Raw genomic sequence first — 20404 nt, 5'->3', positions numbered from 1 at the left:
TACACACACACACACACACATATCACGTGTCTGTTACCAGAAGGAATCAATAAGGGAAATTAAGACAGCAAAATTGAAAGATTGTTAGTAGCTTAGAAAAAAAATGTATAAGAAAAATAAAGTATAATGAATTCAGGAAAACCCTTGGTTCTAATTTCTAAGCCATTTTTATGAGAGATGATAATCTAATTTCCAGAATGCCTTAAAAACCAGAGAAATTTGACAGAGGTACTGAAAAATATAGCTTATTTGAGGGTAATATTAATGTGCCTGAAATTTTTGAGAAAAAAGTCAGAGGTTTATTTCTATTAAATTCATTCGATTATTGCATCAGTCAGTCAGCTCTCATTTTCCTATTTTGGAGGCTTTGTGTTGCATAATATCTGGGGATACAGTAGCAGGTTGGTTGCAAATGTTTGAAACAGAAATAGGTTGCATTTCAGAGTCCAACTGTGAGCCTGTGAAGCAGCTCGTGTTCTCTCGAGGTCTGCTGCCTCGGATTCAGTTAGAAATTATTGTATGGAGGTGTAAAATGGTGACTTGGTCTTTCAGGCGGCTTGAGTTTATAACTGGCCCTTTTACCCCGAGACTTATCAACCACCTCCTTCCTCAAAAGAACGACAGAGGTAAGTTCAGTTTTACAATAATGGTGTCGTCAGGCAGGCAGTCTGCATGTGAGCAGCAGAAAATGAGCAGAATCGAACAATCCCTTCCCATCCCCCACCCGCGGCCACGCGCGCACATGCACACCCACCCACCCACATGCACACACATACTCCAACACCAGTCGGTTAAGGGGAAAAAGGGCGATACCTTTTTAAAAAGCGAAAGGCAGTAAGCCATTATTAGCAAGAGCTATATTGAGCATGCTTGCCAGACAGGCAGCAAAGCCGAGCTCCAGTTCCGCCCAGACATGTGCCTTGCCATTTTCATTTTAATCAGCCTGCTCAGGATGGCTGCTGATTCATTTTGCAGGATGTCCCCCTGGGAGCCAAGGTGGAAGCCTGAGGCGAGCTGCCACTGCATCAGGGCAGCGCAGAACATCAGACAGGGAGTGTGGGGGAGAGGAGGAGGCAGGAGATTCCACACTTCACATTCCAGATTTCAATACGGCTATTTAAAAATCCTTCCCGAAACCAAGTCCACTACAGAAAGTATAATGAAACAAAAATAAAGAAAAAATATGTCACGTTGTCATTTCATTATCAAACCACCCGCCTCCGATGGAACACACGCGCGTGCACACACACACACACACATGCGCTTTTCCACAGAATGCCTTGAAATTCTAGTTTTCTTCATGGTCACTGTCAACTGCACTATATACACACACACATATATATATGTAGTCTTTACCTGGTAACTAGCTGGGGTGGTGTACCTGATTTAGCTGCAGACTTTGATTTGTAGGATTGACAACCTTATTATGCAGTGAGCTTATTATTGATATTATTCTGCCCTCGGTTGCCATGGCTACCTTGTGAGAGACATTCAATTTTCTCTCTTCCATCATCATTATCTATGAGGCCATCTGTTGTGGAAAATGAATTCAGCCTCATTTGCATGACTGATAAGCAATTTTTTTTTTTATCTATTTAACAGAAGGTCATATGCCGGGGATTTGGAGCTCGTGAAAAAAAATGTGGAGAAAAAAAAGCATATCGAGAGCATGAGTGGGAGTGTGTGCACCAGGGGACGCATGTGGAAGTGAAACAGATCCCTCCGGCCCGCGAGCCGATCGCGCTGCATTTGTCAGTCCTGCCCGGGCGACATTTTTTCCCTAAGCTACTGCACACTAAGCAGAGAGAGAGCTTTCCTCGCAGCCTTCTTGAAGCCCCCTGATTTTTTTACGCGTTGTTGGTGGGTGTATTTTATTTTACGTTTTATTCCCTGGACTATGGGTTATGGTGTCAGTATTCACTGAAGACAAAAAGCAACCTTTTCTGCATCTCGGTGGTAGGCATATTCCTCATCCTCCTTTCAAATTTGCGGTGGAAAGGGTTTTCTTTTCTTCTGGTGTCTGTTGAGCCGGCACAGTTAACAGCATTGAGCTGGTTGGTCTTTAACTCGGGAGCGGCTGTGGCCATGCTGTGGGGTGTGTGGTCCTCGTTAGGTGAGTTCTGTGCGCTTGGCGGACAGGCAGCCTCTTGCCGGACGCCGAGGGCTGCGGCTGCAGTATCCATTGTTTGCTCCTTTCTAAGTTGTTTTTACAGCATGGCTCGGAGCTGAGATGCTCCTGTGCGAGAGAGTTTGCAATCCACAGAAGTCTCTCTTCACAGCAAAATGGGTACTGAGATGCATGCCTTAACTGTGATGTTGTTTATTTTAAAAACTTGCTGCATGGACAATCCTTGGATGATTTGCTGAGAATGAAACAGAAACTTCCCAGAGACTTTCCTGGGTTCCTTTCCATTACAAACACAGCAGAGCATTGTTTCAAAGGCTGTGAAAACACGAGATATTCTTGGTGTGATGTTCCCTTTGCCTCGTGGTAAGGAAGTTGATTTACATTGTCTAAACTGAGAAACTCAAAGATGTTTAACTATAACCTAATGTCCGAAGTTGACAGTGATGAAACATTATTTCAGTTGTAACAGAAATATGTCTTCTAAAGCAACTTAAGTAGATAAACGAGAAGCTCGAACTGCAAACATTAGTTTCAAGATAGACGTTATTAAGGAAATACATATATAGGCAAATAGTCATATGGTAGTTATTCAAAATACAGAGTACTGCTTTTGAATTTAGTATTACATTATCCATGACAATTTCTTTTGCCACTAAAACCATACTATATAATCATAAAATTTTTAAGTTATTTGTTTACTTTGAGCAAAAATATTTTTTATAAGAGCTTTTATGTTCAAGTGCATTTTACCAAACAAAATTAACTTTATAGACAAAAGCACCCTACCACCACCCTTATAGGCACAAGGGAGTCTTTCTAATTGTTCAACTTCATAAAAGTTATGCAGGTTTTAAATGATAAATAGAGCATGTCTCCCTGCAGATAAAAATGTGATTACTTTAAAAACTGTTTCTGTACAATAGCCCTTTTTGAAAAACAGTTCCATTGCATTCCTGCAAGTTTTCATCTCTTCAGAACGTTGAATACAAAGTGCTGATTGTATATTATGCACACTACTGACACATTCTAGGAAAAAATAAGTTTATTTTTTCTAATTGACCTAAAGGAAAGTGTATGATTCTATGATCTCAAGCCCAATAGGTTAATTGGTTGAAATTCTCCTTAAGGCTGTACTGTAGTTACATATTTTCTTTATTAAAGACAATAGACGATTGCTGATATGTTTGTGTAATAGCTTTTTACTTGATGGCACTTTTAAAAACTCTTGCCACAGTATTACAGACTACTCATAAGCAAAGCAGCTGTTATGTAACCCTTTTTAATCAGCCATTTTTTTATATTTTGCTTGAGTGTTACAGAAATGATTTCATTTTAATTCTTAATTTCATACTTAGAAAGTTCAAAATAATAAAAACTTGATAGTTTGTGAAGATTATTTAAAGTGACATCGCTTTTCTCAGAGGACTGTAGTTGAAGCATGGTGATGTGATACCTGGATCCATATTATAAATGAAGGATTCTGCTTTTCTTGCCTTTTGCTCAGTACATGTAGTCTTCAGATTTGTAAAGGAAAATTGTCAACTTCTGAGAAAACTAGGAGGTACCATAGTTGATTTTCCCCTCCCCCCCCAAAGTTAATTACCAATCTTGGTTGGATTCTTCCTTGCCTCCCTGACATTTGACTGCTGCTAATTCACTGATTAATCTCATTAATGTGATTATAGTGGGATTTGGAGCTGGCTGCCATTGTTCTGCAGACGGTGCTATTCAGCCCGAGCACTTGCCACATCATTCAGTTTTGCTGTGATTTTTCAAAGGCTGGTTGAGTGAGCCATTGTGAGCAAGGCTTCGCTCCCTTTCCCTTTCAGCACCGGGAGCTGTCCGCCGCCGATAGCAATTGCATCCAGCGGGACTGACTTCCCGAGTTCGCCTGCGACGTAAACATGGCTCACTTGCATCACCTTCCTGATTGTGCTCGTTGAGGCAGAAGCAAGGCAGCCTGGATGGTCACAACCGGGTGTTTTGGAGATGGTGGGAGGAAAGATATGCAATCTTAGTATTTTATTTTGCACATAAATATTTTATCCTACTTTCCAAATTACCAAACATATGATTTCATTAAAATTACTTGCATCTGCACAATGGTGAATTGAAAAACTGTAAACACTAGGTAGACATGTTTTTCAAATGGAAAATCTCTTTTGTAATGGCAATTTATGTAATTATTGATAAAATCTAGTTCTGAAATGATGAGTCAGGATTATCAAGATGAACCAGGAAGGCAAAAAGTATGCATGAAACATAAATTCCAACTTCTCTTGAGTTATACTTGCATCCTACAGCAAAACTTAGGCTGATTTCATAAATTTGTGTTAGAAGCTGAGATCAAAGCTGAAGGCCCAATAATTTGTGACCATGTATGTCTGGTGTCCCAAAATTCCTAAAGGAATCTGAGCACATAATGTCCCTTTGGGTTGTAAAATTTAACAAGCATGATTTTAGGAAAATGTGGGTATTTTTCAAAAAGGATCCACTTCAGTGTGTGGCTTTCATTGTTCCTGTTGTGTTTTTCACCTACCTTGTTTATTTATTTATTCTTTTATGTCTTGAAAATATTTATATTTCATGCTTTACCACTGAATATGTCTGAAGTTTTATGTCTGTTTTTTATGCCAATTTTCAATAGATTAGGGAAAAGAAATGTTATTTTGCAACTTCAGAGCTTTTTAAAGTTTTTCTACTTGTTAAAACTATATTTAAAATTTAGAGTTAACAATCTATTTGTCGATTTTTTTTAGAAATATTTCACATGTGTGATTAAAAAATCCAAATCAGTTTTCTGTGAAAAATTTATTTTGTTGCCTAAATGATATTTTCAAAGTCACATGGGTAAACCAGATTTCCAGCTCTACCTGTAGGATAATCAGATTTGCAGGAGAGGCATTGCTTTAAGAAACATAATACATCACCTAAAATACTTTGTTTACTTACTCTATATTTTTTGATGGCTACATTTTTAACTTCAAACAACTTAATGTTTTAGCTACTCTTAAATATTTATATTAAGAAACCCACTCAGTGGAATAAGAGGGACTAATGAAACACTTTTTGGCGCAGACCACCCCGATCTGACACTGAAGTATGGCTCGTCAGGCTGTCCTCTTGAGTTCAGGGCTCCAGTTCCAACCAATCACCAGGTTTTCCAGGGCACCTACTGCTTAACCACGAAGCCTGCCTTGATACAAAGCCTCACCAGAAGTCTGTCCAGGCAGCAGATGAATGGCAGATTCAGAAAGAAAGATCTTCAGTTTGGGAAAATTCTTACAATCCAATTATTTCTTATTATAATTTGATTATAAGAGTATTATGCACTTTCTTATGTTCAGTGGTTGAAAAAGCCTTTTACACAAATGACTTCTTTTTGTTTTCTTTGAAAAATACGTGTAGCATTCCTCAGGAAGGAGTAACAGAGGCTAAACTTGAACAAAACTTGCAAATGAGTCACATCGTCCAGCCGAGTTTCATCACAGTATATTCTTCACAACACTGTGCCTGGCAAAACGCTAATTCCAAGCTAAAGAGAAAGGATAGCACAAACTTAGATTATGTGTGTATAAAATTATTATTTACGCTTTATCTCGAAGTGGCAGGGATAGAGCACATATGAGCCCCACACGTGGCTGATATGCAAAACAGGTATTTTAAGTTGGCATACAGTATGGTTGAGAAATGATGTCCAGAGTCTCATAACTGGCCCAAGAAATAATGGGAAGTACTTTGGGGGTAATTTGTGGTATGATTTTCCCGATATTAGATGATTCTAAGGTAGCAGCTATACAATTTCCATCAGTGGGCTCCATTTCAACGCAACATGGTTTCAGTTCAGAGTATGCTTTGTGTCCTGTCTTCTCTCTCTCTCTCTTTCCCTCTCCCTCTGTCTCTCCCTCCCTCACCCCTCCCCCTCTCTCGCCCCTTTTCTCCCTCTTTCTTTAACTCTGTTCCTGTCTGTCTGTTTTTGCCTCCCTCTCTTCTCTCTGTCTCTCTCACACCTGCATTGTTCAGGCATACACAATGATTTTTCTATGCCTGTTTTCACAATGAGACTGTTTTAAGCTTTGACATCATAATGAGTCCTCAGGGTATCTGTAGAGGTAATCAGAGATGGCAGAGAAGAGGTAAGCCAGGTGTTATAAAACTAGAAAGAACGCATACACGCTTATTTGTTACGTGAAGCAATACTGATAAGCATTGCTGTATTGGGCTGTTCTGTTAGAAAATTTTTCCTAAAATGTATCTCTTTAAAAAAAATCCCTACTCCCCACGTGGTGATTATTGGAAAAGTTGGGAGGGGGAGGAAACGTTTTAGTCTAAGTGTAAGGGGTGTTGTGCTGTGAGAAGACAGAGCGGTACAGGGTGTTCTCCTAAAGCGTTTCTCGCTCCCAGACTGCGGCGGTTCCCAGCAGGGCTGGGTGGAAAAGGCACGGTAGGCTCTGTAGTAACCAGCACGTCTGCTCTCAACACGCCAGGCGACAGGCTGGGGATTTAGAGGAATCGCCTCGGAAAGCTAGAATGGGGGGCTCTTGGTAACTTCAGACTTGAGCGCTGCCCCCGACGGAAGCCACAGTGGGCGCCTCGCGCTGTGGAAAGCCTGCAGTGCCTCGTCAGTGCGGCGACTCTGCCCTAGACTCTCCCTGCGCACGGCGAGCTGACAGCCGGCGCTGGAGGGCGCGGGCCCGTGGAGCAGGGATGCATAGGGAAGAGCGAGCAACACGTGCCTGGGGCTCTCCACAGCGGAAATAGCCCTGCATGTGTGGAGAAATAGACTGCGGAACGGGATTTTGCTTCATGGCCACCAAGTCTTCTGCAAAAAAGGTATCCCTTTCTTTCTATTTAAAGGTTGCTTGTGGTGTATGTTGTGGTTGCGGCTTCCAGCTGTTTGCAAGGATTTCACCTGGTCGCTCAAGTACCTGAGCTCAAGTACCTTGTCTGCTTGCCTTCCTGACGATCTGCAGCTCTTATGTGATGACAGATTCTGAAACTTCCTAAAATCGCATGGTTTGGTGTGTACAGGAGCCCACAATGGACTCTTTCTCCAACAGAGCTTGTCCTGTAGGATCATATCTCTGTGGGCAGGCGCCCGAGGTGCCTGCATGGTGTTGGAGTTGTCATGAAACACAAGTCTGCGTCTGCAAGGCTAGTGTCCAGGGGCAGCAGTGGGAGGTGCTAAGTAGCCTTTGTGAGTCCGTGTGCACTCTCGCAGCGGTGAGTGTCGGACAGAGAGGTCTGCAGGAAGAGCGTTGCTGGAGTCGCTGCAGGACCCAAGCCCTTCTTGCCGGACTCAAGAAGCCATCTATAAAATCAGCACTTTTCCTTTAACCAGAAAAATGCTAATGAAAGTCATAGATCTATGTTCCATTCTGCATTTTCGAAATCTTATTTGGTCTTGCCTTTTCAGATAGAACTTTTTTGGGTATTTTCTTTCCTTCCAACAAGACCGAGAGGCTGGTGATGTGTTAACTTTCTTGGAGAAATAGTTTTATGTCTTTTGTTTTAAGAGCGAGTGATAAAAGGGGCCCCCACTGAGGCAGAGCGGAGTGTGGTTGGCAGCCCGGAGAGGCTCAGGAGTCCCTTCCAGTTAACTCTTGTGTAACTGTTCTCCCGTCGGAAGCACCAGGGCAATCTGGAGCCTCTTCTGGCTTTGTTTCGATGCTGAGCAGTAGTGCTGTGTAAAATATTGTGGGTGCAGCTGACTTGGTGAGATTTCTTTAGCCACAGCATGAATTTGCCATAACATCCCTGATGGTGGGGGTAATTTGAGATCTACTGCCTACGCCGGCCACTGTTCCCAGCCTGACCGGTGTTTCTAGTTCTCATCTATTACATTGAATACGGCACCGCACATGATGCACATTCAGCTCTGGAGATTTAGGGGCCTGTGGGTACAATGTAAGAAGCATACAGCGTGCATCCCCAATCTTGTCTGACTGTGTTGCAGGCTTCATAAACAGGAAGGTTAGAAATCACCGGTTTAATCCACAGCTATCACTTGAAAAATATCTAGCTCAGCGCTGAAGTTCCCTCCCGTGCTAGGATTGGGGGAAATGGATGTGTTTTGTAGAGCTTAGAGGATGCAGCCTGCCGCAGGGTAAGTCGGCGGCGAGCTGGTGCTGCTCCGCGGCCACGGTCTCCCCGGGAGCCGCTGCCTGATGCCCGGCCCGGCCGCCGAGGCTCGGCTGCCTCACCAGGCAGCGCGGCACGCGTGACAGCCTGGCCGGCGCTTAGTGGTGTCAACTTATTAATTTCCATCTTCGACTTCAGGCCTGTTAGTTTCCTGTCTGAAAGCATTATTACTTTTGTCCATGTGGCAAAATAATTAGCATACAGATGAGCAGTGGCCCGGCGTCTGAGCGCCGGTGGAGGAAGCTGTGCACTGCAAAGTTGATTGGATGAATGCAGAACAAACGGTGGGCGTTCGGGAGCGTTACAAGAGTTCTGGAGTCCTGGAGCAGGGTGCGGGATTTTCTGGGTGAGTCCCCAAGATGGAAGGCAGGGTGGCCGCCGTGGGGACGGCTGCTTGGCAGGAGCCGGCCTAGCCAAAGCAGCCGGGGGCCTGCAGCCCTGCAGCCGCAGACCATGCATCTGGACCACTTTGTTTTGCGGTGGCTCAGGTTTCTCTCTGATGCTCCCTGCAGGTAAATATGTCCTGTCCTCCTTGTTGTTGCCTGATCGGTGGCTGCGCTCCCCAAAGTGGAGCAAAGTTCAACTCCTCCTGGTCAGCAACAAAAGAACCCTGCTCTGCGGCTGGCTTTGGGGTACTTGCTCGATGCGTCTTCCCATGCCTGTGTCTGCAAGTGAGACTTCCCCATGAGGAGATGACTGCTTTCCGATCTTTACAGCAGCCATGATTCAAGGTGTTTAATTAATGTTTTCTGGAACAGTGTATCCAGACCAGGAAGATGAGCTAACGCGGTTTCAGTTCAAGCTCAGGCGTAATTGGTTTTGCCTGGTATATATTTTTCCTAGCTGGAAGAGGATTTTTGGCTAATTTAACCAGCAACTTACGAGAGATTGTGAAAATAGAACTCAAGTTTGTATTGATTCTGTAGAATCCACAGATAGGAAATAGAAAAATTAGCCCTGCCTCTGATACTTTCGGTTCTTTTCATGGAAAAAAAAATCATAATGGAAACTGGATTTAAAAACCAGTCTCCAGAGTTGGGAGATAAGTATTAGCCTGCTGGAATCCCGGTTCTGACATGCATTTCTTATATAATTCTCTGTCTGTAATACTGCAATAGGGGTGTTTTAGTGTCTAGTTAGAAATACTTCCTTCTCCGGGAATTCTCTGATAAATAGTTCTCTCTTGTTTTCATAATTTTTACTCTCCTTAAAAGGTAAGCTTGTCATTTTCACTGACCTAATTATTTCGTGTTTCTAAGGTGGAACTCAAGTAGGAATTACTATCCTTGAACTGCCTATTGATGGTTTCTTAAATATAGCAAATCACTTCAAGATTTTATTTTGCTTTTATTTTTAGGGATTTTTTCTTCTCTTTTCTTTTCTTTTTTTAAGAGTTGCTTTCCTTAGCTCTTTTCCTTAGACAATGACAACAACCATTTGACAGAAAATTCAACTTTTTGGAGGGTCATTTCTTCTGTTTAAAAAAACTATGCCTTTCCCCCAAAAGGAAAACAAACAAACAAACAAAAAAAGCAAAAAAAAAAAAAAAAAAAAAAAAACCAAAACGACTCTCTTACAGAGAAACTAAACCTCAAATACAAGGTGTCGGAAAACATGTTAACCCTTTGTGGGACGCCCCTGACACTTGATCATTTCCCCCTCGTGCTGCAAGTTTCTGAACACTCACACTGAGCTCTTTATTTTCTTGCATAATAGATGAATTCTCTATTTTTACATCAATGCGTACATATAATCTTTTTATTATTTTTAATTTGCTGTTGTTTTTTATTTAATTCCACAGTGCTAAATACCAAATTGTTCTCAGATTCGTGAACTCTTATCTAGAGAAAATGAGTGTTTCCATTATTTTTCCACACTGTATTTCATTTTATTACTGAGTCAAGCTTCCCCCGATTAAAATAACTCCTTTTAGTTTGGTGATGGGTTATAACTTTCTTGGGGCAAAATATGAGCATGAGTCTTTCCTCTCAGTGCGTCCATTTACAGACAGAAGGGAGCCCTGGCCTGTCACCTTCCAGTCTTCCTTTGTGCCTGGCTGCCCCTCAGAGGTGTCGTCCTGCTTCTTTTTAAGGGCCAAAATTATGTCATGAGTTTCCACTTGACAGACTCACTTTATGCCACTATCTGTCACATTAGCTCTCAGGCACTGTGGAATTGGGAAGGGCTTGCCTTCAAAGACAATGAAAGAATGAAGTCCCATAGCTGAAATACGGTGTTGCACACCTGTGTGCAAGTAGGATTTCTAAGGGGGCCTGCCTGCCTGCCTGCCTGCCTGCCTTTCCTTCTTCCTCCTCCTCCTCCTTTTCTTCTTCTTCTTTTTATTTTTATTTATATATTTATTTATTTTGGTTTACCTCTAAGGTTGAAGATCAACTTTGGAAGAAAAGCAGCTTTTCATAACAAATTTTTAAAGCGGGCAATGAGGTACCAAAATATTAGCTGGAACTCAGGGCCTCTTTGCCTCACTAGGGAAGAGGGGCTGGCACACGGGCACACGTCCACCCTGTGGGGTCTGTTCTGTGCCACGGGTGCCCCAAGGCCAGCGTCTTCCAGGACTCCCGTGGATTGGCAATGAAGATGGGTGTAAATAGTTTTCTTTCAAGAGGTTATTTGGTCTTATTTTTTTTAAAATTCTGTACTCGGATGTATTTTCGAAGTCCCAGGAGTACTCAGTTAATCTCTTCCAAGGGTTTGCGAGTGAGGGTGTATGTGTGTTTTTCAAAGCCCAGCATGAAAGTGTTGTGTGCAATCTGACTTCCGCCGTTGGGTTAGTACGTGTGCCGTGTGAACCTGCTTTGGATGTGCTTGTGTACTCGTGGAGAGAGCTGGAAGGAACTTTAGGGCTCAGTATCACATACCGCCTGCTTTGTACTGAGGTCTGGCTGCTCTAGTCTCAAATTGCTTTAGAGAAAATACCCTGAAGATTACTAGACATTTGTTTGAGATATTTTCAGATTTGGAATGTCCGGTGTAGATCTCTAAATCAAACAATTCTTGAATTAATAATTTATGGGGTGGGGGCTCTTCTTAGTCCCTTGTCCATTCTCCGATCTCTAGGGGCAGACACTGTTTTGGGGACACCTTCACGCCATCCTCAACCTGGGCTCATAATGTATTTCCATGGCACTCAACAAAATGGATTTTTAAAAGTCAGCATTACCTCTCGACTCCAGGGCCCACTGCATCACTCAAGCCTGCAAGGGAGGGCGAGTTCTTAGAGACTGACTTTAAATTTGGCCCAGTCTCCTCCTACCCGGGTACATGGATGCCTCTAGCCTGTGCCATCCGAACAGAAGCTGAGAGCACAGAACATTGTCGCCACAAAACAATGCTAGCCAGACTGGTTGTGGAAATAATCGAGTGTGCAGGGCACCCCATAGAGAGCCATCAAATCGAGTCTGCTCTGAGCTGTCTGTAGATGGTGAGCCTCCAGAAATCAGCGCTGCGTCTGCTCCTGGACCCTCCCTGCAGCTCCCACCTGCCTAATGCATCTGGGCAAGAGCTTTCCAGAAACCAGTTTCCTTCAGGGTAAATTTAATACGTCTTGAGGGCCAGGCACAAGCAAATTGATTCTATCTCTGCACCAGGAAAACTCATAAACATCTGTAAGAACACAGATTTTCAACAAGCCCCAGATTAGGGGATACGATTTTGTGAAATATCCCAAGCCTACTCCCTTCATACCTCGTGCCAGCATGGCGTTTTTTAATTAGGAAGTTGATTAAAAAGGGCACGGTAGACCACGGATGTATGGGCCTCTGGCGTCTGTCCAGCTGTTTGTTGTCTGGGTCGTGGAAAGTACTGCTCATCACTAGTTGCAGGAAAGAGGGGGAGATCATATCGGCCCGAGGGAGGGAAGACGAGATCGTCCTGATGTATGTGCGGATGGCAGTGGGTGGTCGCTTTACCCAGACGAGGCTTCTCTGCAGACGGACTTGCTGGCTTCCTTCGGGAAACAGTGACCGTGTGGGCTGTGTGCACACGCAGCCGCTAGATGGGTTACACCGTGGGACTCAGAGGTTCCGATGGTGTGACAGGGCATAACGACGTGCGTTTTCTAAATTCACATTTATGCTGACCTCGTGTCCTGTAGTTTGCTGTGAACGGTGGGAGTTGCCAGAGAGGGACGTGCTGTTTATCCTCAAGAGTTACTGCTTTTTTCCTTTTTTCTGCTCTTTCCTTTTTTCTGAGGGAAATTCCTTTCTTCACTGGCTTTTTTTTTGCGGGGAGAGGGGGGGCTTGGAATATGTTATCAGAAGAATAAAATGTTATGCCTAAGTGTAGTGCTCCTGAGGCCAGTGTGGTGTGAATAAGTTGCATTTAACCCTATGCATGCCTTGTGTGGCGCTTTCCCACACCCGTGCACACCAAAGAAGTATGAGGCACTCACCGCTGAGCTCAGATGAACCGCTGACGCTGAGACCCCTCGTGTCTAGGGCAGACCCTAATGCGGGGTTCCAGACCGGGGAAATGCCGTCCCCGGGGCCTCTGCTGCGGGGGTTGTGATTCTTTCTTTTGTTCTCTTTCCCACGGACCCGACCGGTACATTAATAACTAGGTTTAGACTCTGCATTTGGACGAGTTTAGGTAAGAGTCTGGCTGGAGTCAGTATCAGTGATGGCAGCCCAGGGGCTCCCCTCACCATCTTCTCCTGGAAAAACAGCAAAACATCAAAGTCGGTGTTGACGATTGCAGGCAGAGCCCCTTCCGTTCAGCTGCACTTTCCGTCTCAGCTAGTAACTGAGCGCTCCGTGCAACCTGCGTGCGCTGAGCACCTATTACATCCAAAGAGCCCAAAGAGGGGACTGACAGCTAAACTCCCGAGCCACAGGACTCAGGGCGTGCGTGTGCATGAGTTTTAGTGAATGTGTGTTCGTGCATAATCTATAAAATATGTATGTGCAACATAGATAATACTGTGAGGCCTACATGCGCAACAGGGATGCCGTGTGCATGCCGTGTACATGCCGTGTGCACAATAGGTCATAGATTGTATTTGTAGATTATGTGCAAACATATACTAATCTTAAATATAAGTGTGTGTTTCGGATAAAGGGTAATCTCAAATTCTTCCAGACCTACTTTTTCTTAAGTACATTCCGAAATAGACTAAGCCACTTTTTTGACTCAATCACAAGAATAGGGTAAACACGGATGCCCCGTTCTTAGATGATTAGTACTTCCGGGATCTGGGCGATCATTCTGAAAATTCGTTCTCAATTACATAGCATTGTATAATCCTATTTCTCTACGTAATTAAATATGCGATTTGAGTTTATCACCTTCTTATAAAATTTAAGCTAAAAATCCCAAGTCTGTGAGGGCTCGGCATGCTCGTTCCTCACTCAGCACAGCCTCCGTCTTGACGTCAGCCACCCGTTATGGTCTGCAGTTACGGTCGCAGCCAGTCTTTGCTTCCCCGGGAATGCGGGAAACAGTAAACAAAACGCTATTTCGAGGAAGGAGTGTTGGCAAATGTCAGGTGTCTATTTTGCAATTTTGGAACCTCTCAAAGCTGTTGGTCCCAGAGATCAGCCCCAGAGCGTTGGAGCACAGTGTGAACTAGCCCTGCCTTAGCGGCCGAGGCCACGCTGCCCAACGAGCGGGGAGAGCCCTGGGTCGTGCTCACTCCCCTCCGGCGCCCTCCAGGCCAGCCACGGCTCACGGGGCCGGAGACGCATGGGAAGGAGGAGAGGACGGTTCCGACGGGAACTGCCGAGCAGCTCCGGCCACATCTCCACTGAGTCAGACCCGACTGAACGCACCTATCTCTTCGGAATTAAGAATCTGTGATTCAATCCTATGACAGAAAAGTCAGATTAGAGCGAGTGTTTTCTATTCTCTCGGAGTCTGAAAATTGAAGTGGCTCCGTCCTCACAAAGCTGTGTGTCTTTGCTTCTCAGCGGAAGTCTGGGGTGGCTGAGGTGGGCGGTGCCCGCTGATGCCGACGTGTGTCCCGCACGGGGAGGGGACCTTACCAGTTTGCGCAGATGCGTCTCAGACTCACTGGTTACTGGCTCTGGTTAACGTGGCACGTTTGATCCCGAATTAATACTTGGAATTTTCCACAAGATTTGCGTTATAAATCTCACAGTATCTTTTCATAGTCCCAAGGATAAGCATGAAGGTAGCTTCACGGCCCCAATTTCTTGTTTGTTTGTTTTGTTTTCTGTTCTTATTTTTTCGTTTTTGGATTTGGTGGTTTTTTTGTTTTTTTGTTTTTTGTTTTTTTAGCTAATATGCTGTTACTGGGGTTTTGTTAGCTCAAAAACAATCCTTTTCCCTAAGAGACCCACACCCATAGTGCAAGCCAAGAAGTGTTGTGTCTGTTCTCCCGGGACGCACTAACACGCCTGTTTACAAATGGGCTGCACCACCTGTTCACCTGCTTCTAAAGTTAATGATCAAAACAGTACGTGGTCAAGGGGTCAGTATGACAGCGAAGACAGTCACACTTGTGAGATTACAGGTGACTCCCCGCTTTTAATATATAACATTTCATTTGGCATTAAATTTAGTGTGAGTTAGAAAGTATACTCAGCCTGTGACAAGTAACTCCTTGTCACAGATACCAACAATCTGGGGGTTAGATGCAGAATGCGTCTTAGGGTTCATATGCGCTTTACATCTTCTAAACCCAACATACGCAGATTGAATCATTTGTTTTAGCTCAAAGTATTCCTGAAAGTAATACTGGACAATCAACATTAGAAAAATGGGTCTGCCTCTCTGTGCGACAAAACATCCAGCCCGGTATCTGCAGCCCCTCGTCCTCCAGCGTGACCCCTGCCCGGGCGCTCCTTCCCACTTAGAGTCTCTCTGACAGGGGAGTCTGCCCAAGGGAGCCATCGGCGATCGCTTCGGGGCAATGCCCTCCCTGCCGGCTGCCGACCCTGCATTTTCAGGAAAACTGTTCATGGATTCCTTGGCTGATCTCGGGGCTCCTCTGGGGACAGAGCCCTTGCTGTCTGCCGGCCGCTCCGGCGCCGCACACCTTGCGCGCGCTCCGACGACTTCCTGGCCGGACGGAACACCACCAAGGACACGAGGAAACGTCTCTTCCCAATTAGCTCCTTGGCAGGGATTTTCGCCTATTATTATCCATTTTAGTCTTATTTATTTATTTATTTATTTATTGTCCTTTCTGTTTTCTCCGTGCGCTCTTTCATCCCTAGCCAACCTAGACAGTGACAGAGAGTCCATGTGAATCAGTCTGGGGTTGAAGGGTCTTCCTGTCCGTCTGCTTTCCTCACAGCTCGTGGATGGCGCGGGAGAGGTCAGTCTAGCTCTGCGCGTCCCAGCCCCCTTGCGTCAAGTGAGGGGCTGAGCTGTGCTTCCTCCGCCCCTCCCCCTCTGGCATGACAGGACAGTGGCTGCCGTCCTCACACGGGGCCTGCTCGGCGAAGGGGTCACTGCTCAGTGCTGGGGCTCCACGCTGGTGGCAGTCCGCTGCTGGAGGGAAGCACCTCCTGGTCCCTGCTTGGGGGTGCCGTTGCAGAGAGGGGCACGCAGCAGGCCTGCCACCCACGGCCTGCAAAACTTAGAGCAGGTGTTGTTCTTGACGGATGCGTCTGATCCAGGATCACCGAGGTCAGCGGAATTGCCATAGAATTCATCCAATCAAAGGCTTCTGGGTCATCCTGAAAAATCACGGGGCCACATGTGAAACTCACATAGGCAGCTGAAAACAAACAGTTTTAAGTCAGTGTCTCTCTCAATTTTACGTCTTTTGTGGCTATGATTTTATTTTACTTTGCAAGTATTCTACCGTGGTGATTATGGCGGGTGAGTGGTCCCGGGAGAAAGCGCAAACATGGACGTGCCGCCCAGACTCCAGGCTCCGGCTTCACCTCTCCGGACATGGTCGAACTCTGCCTCATCCTCCTCCCCGGTCACGACGGAGGAAGGGCGGTGTCTGCAGGTGGTACCGCTAGGCTTGATGCTGGGAGACACGGGCCCGCCGGCTCTCGGTCTCACCGTTCCCGTCCGGAAGTGGTGCGTACATGGTAGTAGCAGCCAGGGATGGAACCGGCCCGTGCTCGTAGCGGCGAAGCTGCGTCACTTTTGGTGCCCAAAGTCCCCAAACCACACACAAGGTCTCACAAGTCCAGACAAACACTGAGCTTTTACCACAGAACCCAACGGTGCATGATCTTCCCCAGTCTGAAAGAATGAGCTAAATGTTTTCCTCACAGTATCCCAGCGAAGTAGAGAAGAACACAGAACCTCATGGGAAGCAAATAAGGCCGAGCCGGCAGCCCGCAGGTGGAGTCCGACCCGCGTGCTCCGTCGTCACCTGGAACGATTCCTCACCAAGTCACAGAAGCCTGTCCAGGTCCCTCTTACCAAAGAGGTTCCTTTGGGAAAATTTAAATGAAGATATGTTTCACTTAATCAAACAGCCCACTCTTTCAAGAGCTCAAAATGCCAAATGTGGAACTTGTACGTGTTGGGAAGTGTTTCCCACACCGGAAGCCACGGAGCCGTCAGGAGGGAAGAGTGAGTGCGGGCCTCAGGCGAAGGCCACACTCTGCTCTCTGCTCCGCTCCTTCCAGCTCCAACGTGAAGGGACGCTGTGGAGCTAAACCAACTGGCGAAGTCATCCTTTCAGAAGTTCCAAAGTGCCGGCGTGTTCGGTGACAAGGACCTCACTCTATGCAAGCCCAAACCGTGGATACGGTGTATTGAAATACTGATGGAGACACACGATCAGGAAAACACCAAGATGATGTTCGGGACACCCCCTGATGCTTGGCTGACACCTACGCCGCCCCGAAGGCTTTACTGGTGAAGTACGTTGTGTGGAGCGTCCACGAACCTGCGGGATCTCAGGGAAGACTGTTATCATCTCTGTCATCACAAAAAGCAAGCGAGCATACTCATTAAAGGGTTCAGATTATTAAAGATACATACTGTTTAAGAAAACAAACGCCCAAGCACAAAGCTTTTTGTTGCGTGGGAGGGGCCGAGGGCTCCCGTGTCTGTAAGTTTAGTACTTGCTCCGGCTGATGACAGTGGCTTCCGGTAGGCCCGGCGCCACCATTCTGACCGCGCGGGGGGAGCCAGGCTGAGCCACGTGTGAGGCACAGCCCCTGCCGCGAGCACGCAGAACCTAGCGGAGGACACAAAATACAAACACGGGAGATGTTAAGTAGAAACAAACAAGCAATTTTCACAGACGGTCAAGGTACCGGGAGAGATCTGGCGAGTTCTTGGCGGTTGGTTATCCACCGCGGTGGCGCTGCGTGCCCGGGGGCGAGGATGCCGACGGAGGTGGAGGAAGGGTCCTGGGGGACAGGTGGCAGCCGCAAATGGGTCATGTTTGAGCCAATTCTTGAAAATATTTGTAACTCGGATGTGTGGGGGACAGGCTTCCTATGTTAATAGGAAGGCAGTAAGAGCAGTGAGTCAACGCGACACTCTGAATTGTCGATACCAGTGATGTTTGACGGCGTGGGTTGGCATACTCTGCAACGTCACCGCGGCCCGGACGGCACTGCCAGGGGCTCTTGGGACTGGGACACGCAGATAGGCAGTCGTGGTGCCGTTCTGAAAACTATGCATAGTTTACTTTTTACTAAGTTTTTATAAATGCGTGTCATTTTATTCTGTGATCTAAATACATGACAGTCTAGAGGCTTTTTGATTCTTTGGCATGATTAACAAAGAGATCAATGACATTTTATCTTGTGGCATTTACTAACAATTCCATAGATGGATCATACAATGGTGAAAAACCCATCCGAAGAAGTAATGGGAATAAGTATTTCTTATTTGCTCTGGAAATCTCCATGTGTGAGCAGGAATTTCTCTCTCTCTCTCTCTTTTTTTTTTTTTTTTCAGAGAAAGAGGTGTGTTATAGAGACAAATATGCAGGGAGCTCTATGATAAAGTAAAGTTTGAACTTCCAAAATGTTTTTAAATTATGAGTGAAGATAAATAAGCCATTCGATTCAGGCTCCAAGATGGCTTTTAAATTAGTAATAATTTAGTCCTTCCGTGTTAAGGTCAAATGTAAACGTGACTCTCAGAATGTATAATATCTCTAAAGGTAAAAACGTGAATAATGTTTCTCGCTGTCTTTGTTTCTGGATAGAACCAAAGCAGTGCCATGGTCTGGTTCTTGGAAGTGGCTTTGGCATTTTCTAGAGTAGCAGACGAGTCGCCCCCTCGGACGGCTTCCCGGAGGTCTGTGACGACGTCCAGCAGGCTCTTTTCCCGTGTTAGCTCGTTCAGGCTTTGTCCTTCTTACCCAACCACCAACGTTTCTGAAAACTAGTGATTGCAAAATAATTTATAAACCCAGATCGCGCTTAATTAAAGCCATACTGGAGATACCAGCCTGCTGTCTGGTTCCAGATCTGAACTTCGGCAGGCGCCGTAGCTCGCGAGCCCCGGGCCCCGTGGCGGGCTCGCACCACAGAGCCGGCTCCGGTGGCCTCCCCAGCCTGGGAACACTGTGCAAAGGACCCTGAAAAACAACAGTGAAAACTTGCCGCTTCCTTTACCCTCTGTCCCTGGAGGTGCTGGGGGCTGTGTGTGTTGCCTTCCGTCATGGATGTTCCGAAGGGAACATGAACATGTAAGTAGCTGGTGTTCATGTTCTTGGTTCACCCCGTGCCATTCTTTCCACTGCTTTCCCAACGCCCAGGCCACTCATGGCGCGCGCCTCTGCCGCATCCGCTCTTGCCACACAACCGATCCCAGCCATTAGCTCAGTGTCCAAGGAGCCAAGAAAAGTCCTCTCCGTCTCTGAAATTCTTCCCGGCCTTTCCTTCAGCTTCTGACCAGAACCTCCCTCATCCCCATCCCCGCGGTCCTCCATGTCCTCACAGGCCCTCCCACAGATCTGGATGGAAGCCCCGTACACGATGAATATGTCTCCTCCTGTCCTTGGGTAAGCCAGTACAGGCTTCTTTCTCTCTCTCTCTCTCTCTCTCTTTCTCTCTCTCTCTCTCTTCATCCCTCTCTCTTCCTAGAAATGGGAAGAATGGATACCGGGATGAAACTCTCAGAAAGCTCCTGGGAGCGAAAACCCGTAACAGCCCTCCACAGGGCTCTCTCCTGGCGAGGGGACTTGAGGGGTGGAGACTACATTGCTCTTCTAGTTCTCGCGGGTCACCAAGAGGAAACAACTGGTCAGACGCCCAAGAGAGAGGCCCTAAGACAGAGGGAAATGGAAACAGGGAGGGGAAGCGAGGGGCCCGGACACATTTTTGGCTACTGGGTGGCTTCGCAGATGCGGGGTCCTAGCTCTTGTCTCACACTCGTGTCTTCCCCACAGGCTATCCTCTCTGTAAACTCCTTTTCCAAACCCCGATGGAGAGGGCAGTGCCTCCCCACTGGTCTGGAGCCTGCAGGCTCTGCGCCCCTAAACCCGAGCTTGCTTTCAGCTGAATGGCAGCGTCACACACGGTCAGGTCAGACACGGTCACACACGGTCAGACCCCGTGGCACTTCTCACTGAGCGTCACGACTCACGTGCACTACAGGCGCAGACACGAGCCCACCCGAGGACCGGACTAGCACAAGGACACGCAGGTGGAATCCCACAGCACTGTGTGAAGCCGTCAGGACGCCGAAGCTGCCGTGCATGATGTCGCTGGTGCTCAGAACGTCTGTGCTGGGCTGATGTGGTCGAGTAATCCCAGAGCGAAGAGTCAAGCTTTTCTGTGGAGCGCGTCTGCTCCCGACCCCTTCATGACATGGTGCCTTGACGGAAATCCCAGCATTTCTTCACCAGACTTCACCAGAAGTGAAGTCGCCCGCCATATGCATTTGATTGGACTGAGCTTATTATGGGTAGGGGTCGAGGCTCATTAGGCTACCCCATTTTGTCCTGCACCCCTGTGCCAGAGCAGGCAGGAGGGGCGAGGGCCCTGGAGGCCTCTGGAATACCCGTTCCCACTGGCCCCAAACGGACTGGGGCCTTCCCCTCCTTCTCTGGGTGATATCGTCTGGTGCTTCGTTCAACCAGAGGACGTGTATTAACTATACCCCGTCGAGATCAGCTGTATGGCACGTCTCCCATCTGGGGATCCCTTCTGTGTTACGTAAGGGGCACTGGGAATGGTTATCAGAGGAGGCAGAGCAGCAACCTGATCCAGGCTACTC

General features: G+C 46.5%; 1 protein-coding gene across 12 annotated transcripts in view; it reads left to right on the top strand.

The window, feature by feature from the left end:
* Positions 1-579: 579 nt before the first annotated feature.
* MYT1L (myelin transcription factor 1 like) overlaps positions 580-20404 on the top strand; it is a 394040-nt gene continuing 374215 nt past the window's right edge. For 7 of the 12 annotated variants that reach the window (XM_045979474.1, XM_045979472.1, XM_045979469.1 and 4 more), the window contains exon 1: positions 1718-1860. The gene's annotated coding sequence lies outside the window, so the exon portion shown is untranslated. The other 5 variants (XM_045979466.1, XM_045979463.1, XM_045979467.1 and 2 more) reach the window with 5 other exon arrangements.

Source organism: Meles meles, chromosome 15 (assembly GCF_922984935.1).
Source record: "Meles meles chromosome 15, mMelMel3.1 paternal haplotype, whole genome shotgun sequence".
Classification (NCBI taxonomy): domain Eukaryota; kingdom Metazoa; phylum Chordata; class Mammalia; order Carnivora; family Mustelidae; genus Meles; species Meles meles.
The sequence above is the reverse complement of the archived record's forward strand: the minus strand, read 5'-3'. Positions and strand labels throughout refer to the sequence as shown.